Raw genomic sequence first — 17949 nt, 5'->3', positions numbered from 1 at the left:
TAGTATTTCCCTCCTGAGGTACTTTGTTGGGAATATTTAGTTGATGTGGATTTGCCACTCCAGGTTAAGTAGTATGCCATTTAAGAAAACACTGGTGAAACACTGTAGGATCTTCACATCAAAGATTTAGTTGGATGCTTAACCCCACAGAAGTTATGTGATACACAATTTGTGCAATACCACTCCACAATTAAAAAGGAGGATATTGTGTCCTTTGAGACAAAATGGATGAAAACAGAGGTGATTGTGCTTAGCAAAATAGGAGGTGAAAGACAATTAACTGAAACAAACAAGAGAAATGACCATAAACAAACTCTCCAAGATTTTGTGAGGACTTTGATGGTTATTGTTGGGAGGGTTGGGGACACACTTTGGGGGGGGGGGGGGAGTGGTATACCATCTCACTAATGACTGCTTTTCTTAGATCTGTACAGACCCCAGATGAGTATTTAGAATACCAAATCTTATGTGAATTGTAACTGGACAAGAGTGCCAACTATAGCACTCAATAAATCTGAAAAGATTCATAATAGCAAATAGCGCACATGAACCCAGATTCTGAAGTTTAAAATGAGAAGATAGTATTTTGTAAAAAAAACAAAGTAATCAAGTATAGCATCAAAGTTATTTCTAAAATTCAAGTCCTTAAATTTTCAGTAAATCATGATTATAGCAAACAAGAAGTTAAATGTAATAGCTAATAATTACAAAGCTCTACAGTTTAAAGTAGCAAATCATGTGACATGTGTTATTATTATATTAGTACTTGAGTACACTTATCCTTTTAAAGCAAAGCAGATATGCTTCAGTATTCTGCTACTAAGCATGTCAAATTATGCTTCATGACCACCGTTTAGCCTAAATTGTACTTTGCAGATCTTAAAATTGTAAAACTAATGTTTTTAATATCGATTTATATACAACTTGCACTATCAAGGATATTTTTTATCTTCCCTCAGTCAAACATTTTCCTGAATATTCTCTCCAGGTATTACTTATTTCCTTCCTTTTTCAGTGTCTGGGGTCTTGAAGATATTGTAATGATCACTTACCTACTTTCTTTCTGCCAGTGGAGATACATTATAAACTTAGGGCGAGGCACCGATCTATTTTGAAGCACTGATAATATATGGGTTGATAAAACAGTGTATCACAATCAAGTTTCTGAATAGCCACACATTGATTATTCAAGTTGTCTTAAAAGCCAAACCTTCTCTAAAACACCTTCATTAATACATTCAATCAACCTAAAGTCACAAAAGCAATACAGACTCTTTACTTCCTGACTAGACCGATAGGATTAAGAGGGGGTGTGGTGCAAGGCCCAAATGAAATAAATATCTGTGAATATAGAGAGAACATAGCGGGGGGCAGCTGTCTCAAATCTGTGTAGTATCTGGGTCAGAGTTTACTGTAGTTTTATTAATGAGATATTTGATGCCTGTCACAGTTCTCTGATCAGTCCAAGTGCCCAGGTCGCGCACAGTCAGTGCCGGCTCCGACCAGGGACGACGTCCAAGGCTCTGCAGCAGACAGGCAGGGAGATCACTCTCAGCCTGGCTGCTAGATTAGGACAAGGAGTGCCCGACGGACACCACCGCTCCATGTTGCTGCAACAGGCATGGAGGTCACTCTCAGTCTGACTGTTAGATCAGAACAAAGAGTGCCCGAGTGACACTAACAGAAAAGGAAGTCGGGTCACCGGAAAACGCATTCCGACAGCACAGCCTGGACTCAAGGCCATCGGAATGGCGATCAGAGGAGCCCGGCAGGGAGGCGGGATGGGATCAGGCGAGGCAACCAGCCCCAAACTAGAAAGCCCCACCGCCCCCTTTCTGCGGGCGCTGCCAGGGCGTGGATGGGGGAGTTGCCGGAAGCCGGCCCCAGGCCTCACCTGCCACCGCAGTCCCTTGATCAGCACTGGCGCCGCAGAGGCCGCTCTATTTCTCACATGGCACTGCTCTTCCCGGCAGTTTTCGCGGCGCGCGAAGCCAAGAAGCTGCAGAACCAAGGCTCAGCCCCGAGTCCTCCCGCCACCACCGCCGCCACATTCGAAATTTCCGCCGCGCTCGTTCATTGGCTGGCCGGAAGGCGGTCACATGACCGAGACGCACCGTGCCGTTTAGGCCCCGCCCTCCACGGGGCGGAGTCATATTAGGCTTGGTGTTTTGTTTTAATCCCGCGTGGCTGCATCCGGGCATCTGCCGCGCCGTCCGGTGGAGCGGAGCCCCAAGTCCCGGACGCGTCGCTCCCGAATCGAGAGTTGTTGTTTTTGTGTGTGTGAGTTGTTGGCCATTAGTGTTGGGTGGAGCAACCTTGACAGTTTTAGGCGGGGAGTTTTGATTGTGGAAAAGCTCCGTTTTGCAGTCTTGCAGCTTCTCATCCTAGAGGCGGAGCTCCAGGGCTCCCTCTGGTGAATCTCCTGGTGTGCAGGGCCGGCGGCCCTGCCAACCTGCTGCTTGGGGTAGATTTCAGGGACATTAAAAGCAAAATAGGGTTAAAACTCTGCATTTACCAAGTTCACTGCACGACACAAGCACTGAAAGAACATAATATTGTCTCAGGGGTTTTCGTTTTAGGTGTCAACAACTGTTCCATCAACCATTCTGTCCCCAATAAAATGATATCTTAAAAATCAAAACAACAACACAAAGTAGGAAGCAAGTTTAGAGTTAAGGGGAGGCGCCTGCACAAAAAAAAATCGAAATAAGCAGATGTGTCCCACTATCTCAGACTCAAAGACGTGTGATAACCCTGTGAGGAGGCTACCCAGCACCTCTGTATTATATCAGTGCAGTCGGTCCTCACTGCTATTCCGTGCGTCTTCTTTCTTCCTCTTTCTTTTCTCTTCTTTTCTTTTCTTTTCTTCTTTCTTTCTTACTTCCTTCCTTTCTTCTCTTTCATGTGTAATGGTAGCTCTTATTATTATTTAAAACTGAGCAACTTTGATAACCCTAGCAAAGTTATACGGAATAACAAGTGAAACGCAAGATGGTGCTTAATGAAGCTGATGTATAGAAAGATAGAGCTAGTGGAGGATATATTATTAAGAATGGAATATAATACTTACCTTGTTGTGAATGGAAAGATCTTGGAGAAGTTTAAACCATATATTATGTAGCATACTGATATTTGTATTTTAATGGCTAAAGTACTACTAAAAGACAAAAAAAATTGAAGCAATATGATACTATTTGAAATAAATGCAAATCATTCCCTTGCCTTCATTTATGAACTTAACATTTTTTTATTGTTGTAGTTAGTGTTGTTATTCATGTCGTTGTTGTTGGATAGGACAGAGAGAAATGGAGAGAGGAGGGGAAAACAGAGAAGGGGAGAGAAAGATAGACACCTGCAGACCTGCTTCACCGCCTGTGAAGCGACTCCCCTGCAGGTAGGGAGCCGGGGGCTCGAACCAAGATCCTGCAGGTGGGGAGCCGGGGCCTTGAACTGAGATCCTTACAGCGGTCCTTGCGCTCTGCGCCACCTGCACTGAACCCACTGTGCTACCACCCGACTCCCGAACTTAACATTTTTTACTGGATACATTAATTAAGCTCTTTTTAAAGAAATTGAGAGCACCACTTTATGTAAATTACATTTATGAGAACAAACACAAAGCAGAGATAACCCTGGAGTTGAGGAACAACTTTGATTTTTGGAAAAATTTGTGAGACTACAGCTTTCTGATCAATCTGGCTCTGCTCTGTGATCTCTTATTTTTCCTCTGTGTAGAAGATCTCACCTTCTCAGTATCTTGGCTTTTTCTTCTTCTTTTTTAATAAATTTCTTTATTGTAGGATTGATGTTTTGCATTCCACAGTAAATACACATGCATAACATTTCTCCATATAACAATGCAACCCCCATTAGGTCCTCTATCATCCTTTTCCAGGACCTGCACTCTTCCCCCCAACCACAGGCTTTTACTTTGTCCCCACAACCTCTCCAGCGTTTGTTGCTGCTACTTTTTCTGATGTATGGCTTTCTCAGAGGAGTGAGGTGGTATCTCATTGTTGTCTTTATTTGCATTTCTCTGACAATCAAAGACTGGAAGCATTTTTTCATGTGTTTCTTGGCCTTTTGGATCTCTTCTGTGGTGACTATTCTGTTCATGTCCTCTCCCCATTTTTGGATGGGGTCATTTGTTTTCTTGTTGAGTTGCAATACACCAACTCCAATTCAGGTTCTACTTGTGTTTTCTCTTCTGATCTTGTTTTTCAACTTCGGCCTGAGAGTGAGATCATCCCATATTCATCCTTCTGTTTCTAACTTAGTTCACTTAACATGAATTTTTCAAGGTCCATCCAAGATTGGCTGAAAACAGTGAAGTCACCATTTTTTATAGCAGAGTAATATTCTATTGTGTATATATACCACAGCTTGCTCAACCACTCATCTGTTGTTGGACACCTGGGTTGCTTCCAGGTTTTGGCTATTACAAATTGTGCTGCTAGGAACATATGTGCACACAGATCTTTTTGGATGGGTGTTGAGTTTGTTAAGATATAGCCCCAGGAGAGGAATTGCAGGATCATAGAGTAGGTCCATTTCTAGCTTTCTGAGAGTTCTCCAGACTGTTCTCCACAAAGGTTAGATCAGTTTGCATTCTCACCAGCAGTACAGGAGGGTTCATTTGTCCCCACAACCTCTCCAGCATTTGTTGCTGCTACTTTTTCTGATGTATAGCATTCTCACAGGAGTGAAGTGGTATCTTATTGTTGTCTTTATTTTCATTTCTCTGAGACTTGCAGCATTTTTTCATGTGTTTCTTGGCCTTTTGGATCTCTTCTGTGGTGAATATTCTGTTAATGTCTTCTCCCCATTTTTGAATAGAGTCATTTGTTTTCTTGTTTTTGAGTTTGGCAAACTTTATATATTTTGCTTATTAGCCTCTTATCTGATGTATGGCATGTAAAGATCTTCTCCCATTCTGTGAGGGGTCTCTTGGTTTGGGTAGTGGTTTCTTTTGCTGTGAAGAAGCTTTTTAATATGATGTAGTCCTATAAGTTTATGCTTGCCTTAGTCTTCTTTGTAATTGGATTTGTTTCCTTGAAGTTGTCTTTAAAATTTATGCGGAAAAGAGTTTTGGCAAAATATTCCTCTAAGTATCTGATAGTTTCTGGTATAACATCCAAGTCCTTCATCCACTGACTTTTGAATGTTAATTTTGTAGCCTGACACCTTACTGTATTGCCTGATGATTTCCAAAAGCTTCTTGCTAGATTCTTGCTTAGGTTTTTCTATGTGTCATGTCATCTGCAAATAGGGAGAGTTTTTCTCTTCCAATCTGTATCCCTTTAATTCTTTGACTTCTCTTCCAATCTGTATGCCTTCAATTCCTTGCTCCTGCCTGATTGCTATGGCAAGAACTTCCAACACTATGTTAAATAGTAATGGTGATAGTGGGCAACCCTGTCTAGTACCTGATCTGAGGGGAAATGCTTCCAGTTTTTCACCATTCAGTATGATGTTGGCTGTAGGTTTACTATACATATAATAGTCTCTACTATTTTGAGGAATTTTCCACCTATTCCCATTTTTTGTAGTGTTTTGATCATAAAGGGTTGTTGTATTTTGTCAAAGGCTTTCTCTGCATTTATGGATATGACCATGTGGTTTTTGGTCTTGCTTTTGTTGATGTGGTGGATCATGTTGATTGATTTATGTATATTAAACCAACCTTGCATTCCTGGGATAAACCCCACTTGCTCATGATGAACAATCTTTTTAATATACTGCTGTATCCGGTTGGCTAGAATTTTGTTCAATATTTTAGCATCTATGTTCATCAGAGATATTGCTCTGTAGTTTTCTTTTTTGGTTGTATCCATGTCTGCTTTTGGTATTTGAATGATATTGTCTTCATAAAAGCTGCAAAGAAGAATTCCTATGTCTTTAATCTTCTGGAAGACTTTTAAAAGTAGAGATACTAACTCTTCCTTGAAGGTTTTATAGAATTCATTTGTAAAACCATCTGGTCCAGGATTTTTATTCTTGGGAAGGTTTTTGATAACTGTTTCAATTTCAATAGCTCTGATAGGCCCATTCAAATTATCAAGTTCCTCTTTATTTAATTTTGGAAGTTTATAGGTATCTAGGAAATAGTCCATTTCTTCTAGGTTCTCTAGCTTGGTTGTTTATAGAAACCTCACATGATATGTTGAATTTCTGTGGTGTCTATTGTGATATCTTCTCTTTTATTTACAACCCGATTTATTTGGGTCTTCCCCCTTTTTTGTTTTGTGAGTCTGTCTAAAATTTGTCGATTTTGTTCACTCTTTCGAAGAACCAACATTTACTTTCGTTGATCTTTTGTATGGTTTTCTTATTTTCAATGTTATTGATTTCTGCCCTAACTTTAGTGATTTCTGTCCTTCTGGTTGCTTTAGGATTCCTTTGTTGTTCTTCTTCTAGGTCTTTAAGATGTGCAATCAGGCTGTTTATTTGTGCTTTTTCTTCTTTCCTAATGTGTGCTTGTATGGCTATGAACTTCCCTCTCAGTACTGCCTTAGCTGTGTCCCAAATATTTTGACAGCTTGTCTCTTCATTTTCATTGAACTCTCAAAACATTTTGATTTCTTCCTTGATTTCCTCTTTGACCCAGTAGTTGTTAAGTAGTGTATTGTGGAGCTTCCACATTTTGGGATGATTCCTAGTCTTTTGTTGATTGTTAAGTGTTAGTTTAATTTCACTGTGGTCTGAGAAGATGTTTGGGATGATTTCAATGCTCTTGAATTTGATGATGCTGTCTTTGTGTCCTAACATGGTGTATCCTTGAGAATGACCCATGTGGATTTGAGTAAAATGTGTATTCCTGTTTCTTGGGATGAATGATTCTGAAAATGTCCAAAAGTTCTAGTTTATCTATCTCCTCATTTAGCTCCCTCATGTCTTTATTAACTTTCTGCCTGGATGATGTGTCAGGTTGAGAGAGTGGGGTATTGAAATCCCCTACTATGACAGTGTTGCTGTCAATATATTGCTGTAGCTCTTTCTGTAGACGTTTGATGTATTTAGATGGCTTCTCATTGGGTGCATAGATGTTAATAATTATTAAGTCCTCTTGATTGACTGATCCTCTGAGCATTAAGTACTGTCCATCCCTGTCTTTTTAAATTTTATTTATTTATTATAGTCTATCGTGTCAGATTTGAGAATAGCTGTTCTTGCCCCTTTGTGGGTCATTTGCTTGTATGATAGTTTCCATCCTTTTACTTTGAGTTTGTGTTTATCTTGTTGAGTTAGGTGGGTTTCCTGCAGATAGTATATTGTTGGGTTTTGTTTTCTGTCTCTCTTCCTACCCTGTGCCTGCATTTTAATAGGTGAATTCAGGCCATTGACATTTATTGATATCATAGATTGAAGATATTTTAACACCATTCTTGTAGATTTTTAAAGTGTTCTGATAGATGGCATATTTATGGTGGTCTGACTGTTGATAGAGAACTTTCAGAACTTCTTTCAGGGCAGGCTTGGTGATAGTTGATTCCTTCAACTGTTGCTTGTCTGAGAAGGTTTTGATGCCTCCATCTAGTCTTAATGACAGTCTAGCAGGATACAGTATTCTTGGTTGAAAGCCTTTCTCATTGAGCACTGGATAGATATCTTGTCATTCTCTTCTGGCCTGTAGTGTTTGTATGGAGAAGTCTGCTGCTAATCTTATGGGTTTTCCTTGTAGGTGACTCTTTGTATTTTTCTCTTGCAGCCATCAGGATCCTTTCTTTATCCTTATTCCTTTCCATTCTAAGTATGATGTGTCTTGGTGTCTTTAAGTCTGGGTTAATTCTGTTTGGGACCCTCTGGGCTTCTTGAACCTCTATGTCTTTGATGTTGTGTAGACTAGAGAAGTTTTCAGCTATTATGGCCTGAAGAATGCTTTCTTCCTCTCCCTCTCTTTCTTCCTCTGGTAAGCCAATAATGTGTATATTGTTTCTTTTGAAGTTATCCCATAGGTCTCTGTTATTGTTTTCAGTATCTCTTAATCTCTTTTTGAGATCTCTTACTTCTTTTTTCGTTGTCTCTAATTCATGTCCTTGATCTTGCTAATTCTATCTTCAGCCTCATTGGTTCTATTCTCTTTCCCCTGTACTGTTTTCTGAAGTTCATCTATTTTGTTATCCTGTTCTGATACTGTTTTAGCTTGTTCAGCTAGTTGTGTTCTAAGCTCAGGTATTTCAGCTTTCGGTTCTCTAGTAACCTTAAGATAATTAGTGTTTTCTTCCAGAGTCTCATTTGTTGTTTCTGCATTTCTGATGACAATTCTTTCAAACTCTTTACTCACTCCTGTGATTCTTTCCTTAACTAGTGTTTGGATGTTGACCTCATTATTTTGGGGTTCAGCCTTTTGGGGGCTTTTAGCTGAAGTCTTGTCCTGGTTCATTGCTCCAATATTTCTTCTTGTTGGTTTAACCATTTTATATATTATGTTATGAGGTCCCTCTCTCAGTACTTTTCAAATTACTGATCACTCTTGCCTGGATTGACTTGTGTCTAAGTAAGGTACGTAAAGGGTTCACAGTTGTGGAAATTAACAGTTGTTTCAATATTATTTCAGTCTTTGAGTTGGTGCATAGTGGCTGTTAAATCCTCTTTTGTTCTTTTTCTTCCCTGTAGGCTATGGGAGCCTGAGGGCTTTTAAACTATAAGTCGCCTTCTTAGCTTAATCACTCACTACTGACCAAGAGATAAATCAGGGTGGGGGAGAGATTGCATAGTGATTATACAAAGAGACTCTCACACTCCAAGGATTCAAAGCTCTGGGCTCAATTTAGCTTCTTTGCCACCCAAGCAGCACTGCTGGGCTCTGAGTTTCTAAACAAGTCCTGTAGGTTCTGAGGCAACTGTTTGCTATGTTCTCATCTGGAGAACAACATGGAAAGGCTCCCATCACACAGCCCCACCACTAGGCCTCTGAGGTATAGATCTTCTCCTGAGTTTCCTGGTCAGTTCTCTGTTCCCAGATGTCAGCACAGGGCCTTCCTCTCGTGCTTCAGCCTCTGAGAGCAGTAGCAATGGAGACTCTCAATTGCATTTAGTGAGTCTTAGGGGAGTACTCTCCTCCCTTCAGCAGTCTTTTTGTTGGTAAAATAGACTGGAGGTGGTGCCTCAACTGGTAAACAGGCAGACTGTTACTAGCTAAGAAATCTCTCCTTAGGCTCCTCTCTTTCCACGAGCCACACATGTTTGCACTCACCGGTGATTTGGTGGGTTCCTGAAGTCATTCTAGTCCTCCCTTGTTGCGGTCCCAGGTAATCTCCTTTGGTGTTCATAGTTGGTCTGACAGAGGAGAGAAACATAGCTGCTGCTGACTGTAGCCCCGCATCCAGAAAACTATATACTTTTTAATCTTCACCTGGAAAATATTAATCATAAACAGGGATAACATTTTCTTAAAAAAATTTTAATAGTCTTTATTTATTGCATAGAGGCAGCCAGAAATCGAGAGGGATTAGTGTATTGCACCAAAGCAAAAGCCTGGGGAGAATACAGGTAGGTCCTGGAAAAGGATGACAGAGGACATAGTGGGGGTTGTATTGTTATGTGGAAAACTGAGAAATGTTATGCATGTACAAACTATTGTATTTACTGTTGAGTGTAAAACATTAATCCCCCAAAAAGGGGGGAAAAAGAAATTGAGAGGGAAGGGGTAAATAGAGACGAAGAGAGACAAAGAAAGACCTGCAGTTTTGTTTTACTACTGTCAGAGCTTTCCCCTTGCAGGTGGGGGCTGGGTCTTGAACCCAGGTTCTTGCCCATTGTAACATGTGCACTTAACCAGGTGTGCTGCCACCTGGCCCTGACAACATTCTTTATGACTTTGAAGTGTGCACTAATATAAAGAGGTCTGATCAGGAGTAGATAGATACAGAAAAGAAATAGAAATGCTTGTGTATTATAGGCATATTAATTCATTCATTCAACTGTGAATTTCTTTCTTTCTTTCTTTCTTTTTTTTTTGGTAAGATTTATTTTCTTATTTTGAGATAGAGAAAAAGAGAACCCAGAACATGACTCAGTCATGTGCTGAAATGATAACTGCACCCAGGGAATCTATGCATGTATTTTACCCACTGAGTCACTGTCTCAGCTATACAACTACACTTGTTTCAGTTCATGCTCTAGTTGGTAAAATATAGTAGTGGCTAAGCAAAAGTAAATCCTTTCCTAGAAAGAGATGACCGTGGTCCGGTAGGTGGCGCAGTGATAAAGCTTTGGACTCTCAAGCATGAAGTCCTGAGTTCGATTCCCGGCAGCACATGTGCCAGAGTGATGTCTGGTTCTTTCTTTCTCCTCCTATCTTTCTCATCAATAAATAAATAAAATCCTAAAAAATTAAAAAAAAAAAGAAAGAAAGAGATGACCTTCTACTGGGGTAAGGAAGATATAAATCAGAAAACACAAATATACTATATATTTGGTAGTAATAAGAGATATGGACAAAATAAAACCACCATGGTTATGGACTCATAGATGTACCTGCAATCTAGAAATATCCACAGTCTAATTTTCTTGAGCTACACAGAAATTTTAAAAGCTTATCCTTTGGAGAGGATAAGCTCTACTCTGCCTTGTCATTTTATTTTACTTTTCTCTACTGAGTTGAGAAACTCTCAATATCAGTACTGTGAGAAGCCATCAATTCCCAGGAAATTCTAAACTAAAGTATATAGGCCAGTTAATTAAAATATAGAGAGGACTAGGTGGTGGTGCACCCGGTTCAGCATACATAGGACTAAGTGCATGGACCCTTTGGAGGATCTGGGTTCAAGCCCCCTGGCTCCCTGGACTTTTCACAAGTGGGAAGCAGGTCTGCATGTGTCTATATTTCTTTCTCTCATTCCCTCTCCCTCTCTATATCCCCCTTCCCTCTCAATTTATCTCTACCCTATCCAATAGGGAATAAAATGACCACCAAGAGTAGTGCCAGCACCAAGCCCTAGCAATAACCCTGGAGGCAAAAAATAGAGAAAGCATTTCTTTCTCTGATGTTTGCTCATGATACAGAATCTCACACAAGTCTGTCCATAGAAACCACTACTACAAGGAAGATCTGTTTAGCTAACTCTGCCCTCTGCTGACAAAAATATTACCAAAAAGACCATACGTTAAAAAAACAAACAAACAAAAAAACACCTTATTCATGGACAGAGGGTTAGAAATAAGAACAGAAGGGAAAACACAAAGCAGAACTTGGACTAGTTTAGGTGTATTGGACTAAAGCAAAAGACTCTAGGTGGAGGTTCAGGGCTCTCAGGTCCTGGTGCATGATGGTGGGAGAAAGACCTAGTCTGGGGGTGAGAGTGTTTTGAAGAAAACTAAACAATTTTACACATGTACCAACACTTGCATTTCTGTAAACCATTAATCCCCCCACCAATAAAAATCTAGTTTTTACAATGTATGTTATTTACTTTTAGACAATCCTTGCTGCTTCTTTAAATATTACATGGATTTGAGATAGTATTAACTTCTTATGATTTCATTCTTCATTCATATATAATATTCAGAACTTATGTACCATTCATTATATCTGTACTGGAAATATATTGTTGAATAGGTAGAAAATATCACTATTGTTGTGGAATATTTGTGGGAACTAGATAGAAAAAAAAGCTTGTGAAAATTTTATTTAATAATTTTATTTTTAGGAAAGGAATAAGGAGTTCTGGACATGAAACTTTCCCAATGAGGTAGTATTTAAGCCACAGGCTCACAGTTAAGAGGAGTAGCCTACTAATAATCCTTTCGAGGGTTAATTATTGCAAAATTTAAGAGAGAACTAATGCAAAGCCTTTAAACGTAGACATACTTTTTTCTTTCAAAGATAAACAGAATTCTCTGTGAGCAGAAGATTTGACTGAGGGGAGAATAATTCAGACAGGGAAGCTAGGACTAAGGAAACTAGGATAAAGGCCAAGTAAAATGATTCTTGTAGAATTTTATTCTGGTGTAATAAATCTAGTAGAAAATTTTAAGTAGGGAAGTACCAAAATCAAATCTACATCTCAAAAAAATGTATAAAAGCAATCTGGGTATTTGTGAAAACTAATGAGACATTTTCTGTAAATGAAATGCAAGCCATTAAGTGGTTTTATGAAGATGATTTTTTTTTGGTGGTGGGAATAGTGTGGAATTATACCCCTGTTTTCTCATAACTTAATGAATCAATATTAAATCACTAATGAAATTTTTAAGAAATCAATCAGTGCCTCTACTGTGGTTTTAATCTATATTCCCTACTAGATTTTAAATTCCAAAGGGCAGTTATAGTTTCTATCTCTTTATCATTATCACTTACTATTCCATTTTTTAGAAATTATATTTAGTACAAATCTCTATATCTATGATATAGTATACAGAGAACTTTGCGAAAGAAGCAATGGATTTATATTTCTTTAAGTTATTTGTTGTAGAACCTACTTGAATTCTCAGTAACATGCGAGTAATAGATCATGGACACAAATAGAGCTAGGTTTATTATTATTCCTTTTTGTTGTCCTTGTTGTTTTGTTGTTGTAATTGTTGTTGTTATTGATGTCATTGTTTTTGGATAGAACAGAGAGAAGGGAAAAACAGAGGAGGAGAGAAAGACACCTACAGACCTACTTCACTGCCTGTGAAGCAACTCCCCTGGAGGTGGGGAACCAGGGGCTCGAACCGGGATCCTTATTCCTGTCCTTTGTGCCACCTGCGCTTAACCTAACGCTGTGCTACTGCCTGACTCCCCAAAAGTGCTAAGTTTAAGGATTTCTCTTTCTCTCTGTTTCATTTTAATCACAATGAACAATATTTCTTACACTTGCTTTGGGTCTAGGAGGGAGGATTCTTCCTTGTTATATATTACAGGTCATTTAGACTGATAGATGCCTTTAGCCTATGAAAACTTTTTTAAAAAAATATTTTTATCTTCTTACTGTTTAATGAGAGATACAGAAAAGAGAGAGAGTGAGAGGTAGAGAAAGAGAGATAGAGAGACCGAGCACTCATTGATCAGCTCTGGTTTATGGTGATGGTGATAGGGATTGACCATGAACCCTCAGAGCATCAGGCAGGGAAATCTTTTTTTTTTAAATTTATTTACCAAAAAGGAAACACAAAAACCATAGGATAAGAGAGGTACAACTCCACACAGTTCCCACCACCAGAACTCTGTATTGCATCCCCTCCCCTGATAGCTTTCCTATTCCTTATCCCTCTGGGAGTATGGACCCAAGGTCATTGTGGTGTGGCGCCCCATCACGAACCCCAGGGAGCCTGACAGGGTCATCTCCTCTGGACCTGAATTCAGACTTCAAGGAAGCTGGGCAGGAGGATGAGAATGGGACGACGCATTCTCCCCCCGTTATTGTTACAAATATTTATACTGTCATAATTGATTAATAACACTTTGGCAGTGCCTGGTGGGAATGGAGAGTCAGAAGCACCCCCTTTCCCTTACACAGGGCCATATTTGAAAGTTACATTATGAAAGTGGGGAAGGTGGGTCAGCATAGACGGACAAAAGAAGTCATGTTATGACTTGCCCCTCATAAAAAGAATGCAGAGATTGAGGCCTCCCAGGAACAAGCTGACGTAAAGAAACAAAGAAAGATTAATAGTTAAACTGTACCAGACTTAGATGAGCAGTGGTCCACGACTAGGCAAAGATCTGTTTGCCCCCCCATAGAAGATTAATGATAGAAATAGCCCTCAGCAAAAGTCAAAAACAATTCTGGGTATGACCTCCCCTGAGAACAGGGTGATACTAAGTATTGTACCATTCTTTACAGCAATAGGGGAGTAACATGCAGCTTGCCAAAGCCACAAGACTATGATGCTTATTGCTACTTCCTTATGAGCTAGTTGCTTAGGCAACCTGAATGTAACCTGAAAAACGTATAAAAGCTAATGCAGTTTCACTATTAAAATGAGTCCAGATTCACCCTCCAATAGAGTGTGGTGTCTATCTGTTCTCCCTTGCGCTGACTCCTGACCCACCGGGGAGGTTGCCTTCAAGACCCCTGACCCTCCTGCTGCTCATCCCTTGTGGTGGTCTGTGGCATTGTGGGATGCAGAAGGTGGAAGGTCTGGCTTCTGTAATTGCTTCCCCGCTGAACATGGGCATTGACAGGTTGATCCATACTCCCAGCCTGCGCCTCTCTTTCCCTAGTGGGGTGGGTCTCTGGGGAAGTGGAGCTCCAGGACACATTGGTGGGGTTGTCTGTCCTGGCAAGTATGGTTGGCATCATGCTAGCATCTGGAACCTGGTGGCTGAAAAGAAAGTTAACATATAAATCCAAACAAATTGTTGACTACTCATGAACTTAAAGGCTGGAGTAGTGCAGATGTGTGTGGGGGGGTGTCTCTGTTTTGTAGATAGCTAGTCGGCATAATTTAGTTATATTCCAAAGGGCCTGTGGCTATACTAGTTTTTTTCTTTTCCTTTGCTCCTCCTTCTCTTTCTCCTCCTCCTCCTCCTCCTTCTCCTTCTCCTCCTCTTCTCCCCCCTCCCCCAACCTGAAATCTGATATGCAGGTGGATCCAAGTTATTGTCTGGGGAGGCAGGGGAATATTTTACACAATCATTCTGCTGTTTTCCCAACCCATTGGATTTACTGTTGACTCAGCAAAACCTCTGCAATTATTTGTAGCAGTCTTGCTGTGTGTGGGTGGAAAGAGAATTGTTGGCTACAGCTTTTTTAGTACTTAGATGGTGCAGAATTGAAATAGCTTTGTTCATACATGAGAAACTGATCATCTCAATTCTTTTTTTAAAGTCTTCTCAAATATTTTTTATTTTAGTTTGAGGAGCGAGAGAGAGAGGAAGAGAGAGAGAGAGCGAGCGCAGGACACAGCACTGCTCAGCTCTGGCTGATGAGGATTAAACCTGGGACCTCGAAACCACAGGCAGAGATGTCTTTTGCATAACCAAATGCTGTCTCCCCAGCCTGATCTTGATTCTTTATAATCTATTCTTGGAGAGGTTATAACTCAAATGATAGAACTAGCAAAATCATTCTCAAAGAGAAACTTTCAACCAAGAAAGCCCAAGAAGGAAACAATAAAATAACCATTTCTTATTACTGATGGGAGTTTGCTCTCTAGAAGCATATATGAAAGTTGGAGAAGAGGGATGCTTTGCAGAAATAACAGCAATTCAATTTCATCTTTCATGTAGTGGGGGAAAAAAAATCCATCCTCATGAACACATCTTCAAGAGGCTTTCATAACTTGAATTTTGACAAAAATAGTACATATACAATTATATAAGCATAACAAGTACTGCATAATTTAGTTCAGTGCAAGACTGTATGAAGGGGCTAAAAGTGGATGGAGTTCCTGCATATTAGATTTCAGGCTCAGGCAAAAACTAGTAAAGTCATGGGCCCCTTGGAATATACCTAAAACAGACCTACTAGCTTTTTCTAGAACAGAGACCCCAAATCTTCATCTGCAATATTCTTGCCTTTAGGTTTATGATTAGTCAACAATTTGTTCTGCTTTATAGCTTAACTTTTTTTCAGCCACCAAGTTCCAGATGCTACCATGATGCTAGCCTGACTTCCCTGGGCAGATGACCCCACCAGTATATCCTGGAATCCCACCTCCCCAGAGCACTGCCCCACTAGGGAAAGAGGGAGACTGACTGGGAGTATGAATCGATCTACCAATGCCCATGTTCAGCAGGGAAGCAATTACAGAAGCCAGACCTTCTACCTTATGCACCCCATAATGATCCTGGTTCCATACTCCCACAGGGATAAAGAATAGGAATGCTTTCAAAGGAGGGGATGGGATATGGAGTTCTGGGGGTAGAAATTGTACCCTTCTTATCCTATGGTTTTGTCAGTATTTCCATTTTAGAAATAAAAATAAAAAAAAAAGAAATGGGTGGGGTCTGTGAAAGAACGTGGTTACTGTAAATGAGGTTGGGCAGTGAGCCCTCTGTTTTTTCTAAGGACAGAGGGAATGTTATCTCTCCCCTGATTACCATCATACTGCATGATTTGTTCCTTCCCAGAATCTACTATTCTTGCTTGCTTGCTATTGACATAAAAAGCCAACCCTGCCCTTTCTTTTGTTCTTTTAGAACATCCTCCTCCATCTTCAGCCCAGTGTCCTATGGCCTTGATCTTGTTGACTTTGATCTTGTTGACTTTATTCTTTGATTTATTTATCAATGAGAGGGATAGGGAGAGAGAGAGAGAGAAAACCAGACACCACTCTGGTACATGTGCTTTTGGGGACCAAACTCAGGACCTCATGCTTGAGAGTCTAGTGTCACCTCCTGGACCACTAATCATTTTTTTATTATTACTAATTTAATAATGGTTGACAACATTGTAGGATAAGAGGGGTACAGTTCCCACCACCAGAGTTCCCTATCCTTTCCCTCCATTGGAAGGTTCCTTATTCTTTATCCCTCTGGGAGTATAGACCCAGGATCACAATGGGGTGCAGAGGGTGGAAGGTCTGGCTTCTCTTATTGCTTCTCCACTGGACATGGGCATTAGCAGTTCGATCCATAATCCCACTCTGTTTCAATCTTTCCCTAGTGGGGTAGGGCTCTGGAGAGGTGGAGTGTTTTGTTTGTTTGTTTTTTGCCAGAGCACTGCTCAGCTCTGGCTTATGGTGGTGTGTGGGATTTGAATCTGGGCCCTTAGAACCTCAGGCAGGAAAGTCTTTTTGCATAACCATTATGCTATCTTTCCTACCCCAACACAACATTCTCTCCACAGTTTTTAAACTTGCAAGAATAGATAATCATAACATGAATTTGAACATATGATTTGCTGAGAAAGAATCAGATAAAACTGCTGGCAGGCACAGTTTTTTCTTTAAAATCTTTATTTTAAAATTTGTTTATTCTGGAAGCATTTCCACTCAGATCAGGTACTAGACAGGGCTGCCCACTATCACCAGTACTATTCAACATAGTGTTGGAAGTTCTTGCCATAGCAATCAGGCAGGAGCAAGGATTAAAGGCCTACAGATTGGAAGAGAAGAAGTCAAACTGTCCTTATTTGCAGATGACATGATAGTATACATGGAAAAACCTAAGGAATCCAGCAAGAAGCTTTTGGAAATCATCAGGCAATACAGTAAGGTGTCAGGCTATAAAATTAACATTCAAAAGTCAGTGGCATTCTTCTATGCAAACACTAAGTTAGAAGAAATTGAAATCCAGAAATCAATTCCTTTACTATAGCAACAAAAACAATAATTATCTAGGAGTAAACCTAGCCAAAGAAGTGAAAGACTTGTATACTGAAAATTATGAGTCACTACTCAAAGAAATTGAAAAAGACACAAAGAAGTGGAAAGATATTCCATGTTCATGGGTTGGAAGAATTAACATCATGTAAATGAATATACTACCCAGAGCCATCTACAGATTTAATGCTATCCCCATCAAGATCCCAAGCACATTTTTTAGGAGAATAGAAAAAATGCTACAAATGTTTATCTGGAACCAGAAAAGACCTAGAATTGCCAAAACAATCTTGAGAAAAAAGAACAGAACCGGAGGCATGACACTCCCAGATCTCAAACTATATTATGGGCCATTGTCATCAAAACTGCTTGGTACTGGAACATGAATACAAACTGACCAGTGGAATAGAATTCAGAGTCCAGAAATGAGCCCCCACACCTATGGACATCTAATCTTTGACAAAGGGGCCCAGACTATTACATGGGGAAAGCAGCGTCTCCTTAACAAATGGTGTTGGAAACAATGGGTTGATGGGTTGAAACATGCAGAATAATGAAACTGAATCACTGTATTTTACCAAATACAAAAGTAAATTCCAAGTGGATCAAGGACTTGGATGTTAGACCAGAAACTATCAAATACTTAGAGGAAAATATTGGCAGACCTCTTTTCCGCATAAATTTTAAAGACATTTTCAATGAAACGAATCCAATTACAGAGAAGACTAAAGCAAGTATAAACCTATGGGACTA

General features: G+C 39.9%; 1 protein-coding gene and 1 long non-coding RNA gene across 3 annotated transcripts in view; one reads left to right on the top strand and one right to left on the bottom strand.

Annotated features, from left to right (window-relative positions):
- Nucleotides 1-2057, bottom strand: part of LOC103107068 (shugoshin 1-like) — a 38029-nt gene extending 35972 nt beyond the window's left edge. For both annotated transcript variants that reach the window (XM_060194375.1, XM_007515802.2), the window contains exon 1: nt 1895-2057. The gene's annotated coding sequence lies outside the window, so the exon portion shown is untranslated. The remainder of the gene's footprint in view (nt 1-1894) is intronic.
- A 95-nt stretch (nt 2058-2152) lies between these two features.
- LOC132539414 (uncharacterized) overlaps nt 2153-17949 on the top strand; it is a 51154-nt gene continuing 35357 nt past the window's right edge. The window contains exon 1 of the long non-coding RNA XR_009550698.1: nt 2153-2274. This is a non-coding gene — a long non-coding RNA (uncharacterized LOC132539414). The remainder of the gene's footprint in view (nt 2275-17949) is intronic.

Source organism: Erinaceus europaeus, chromosome 7 (genome assembly GCF_950295315.1).
Source record: "Erinaceus europaeus chromosome 7, mEriEur2.1, whole genome shotgun sequence".
In the NCBI taxonomy this organism is placed as follows: domain Eukaryota; kingdom Metazoa; phylum Chordata; class Mammalia; order Eulipotyphla; family Erinaceidae; genus Erinaceus; species Erinaceus europaeus.
The sequence above is the reverse complement of the archived record's forward strand: the minus strand, read 5'-3'. Positions and strand labels throughout refer to the sequence as shown.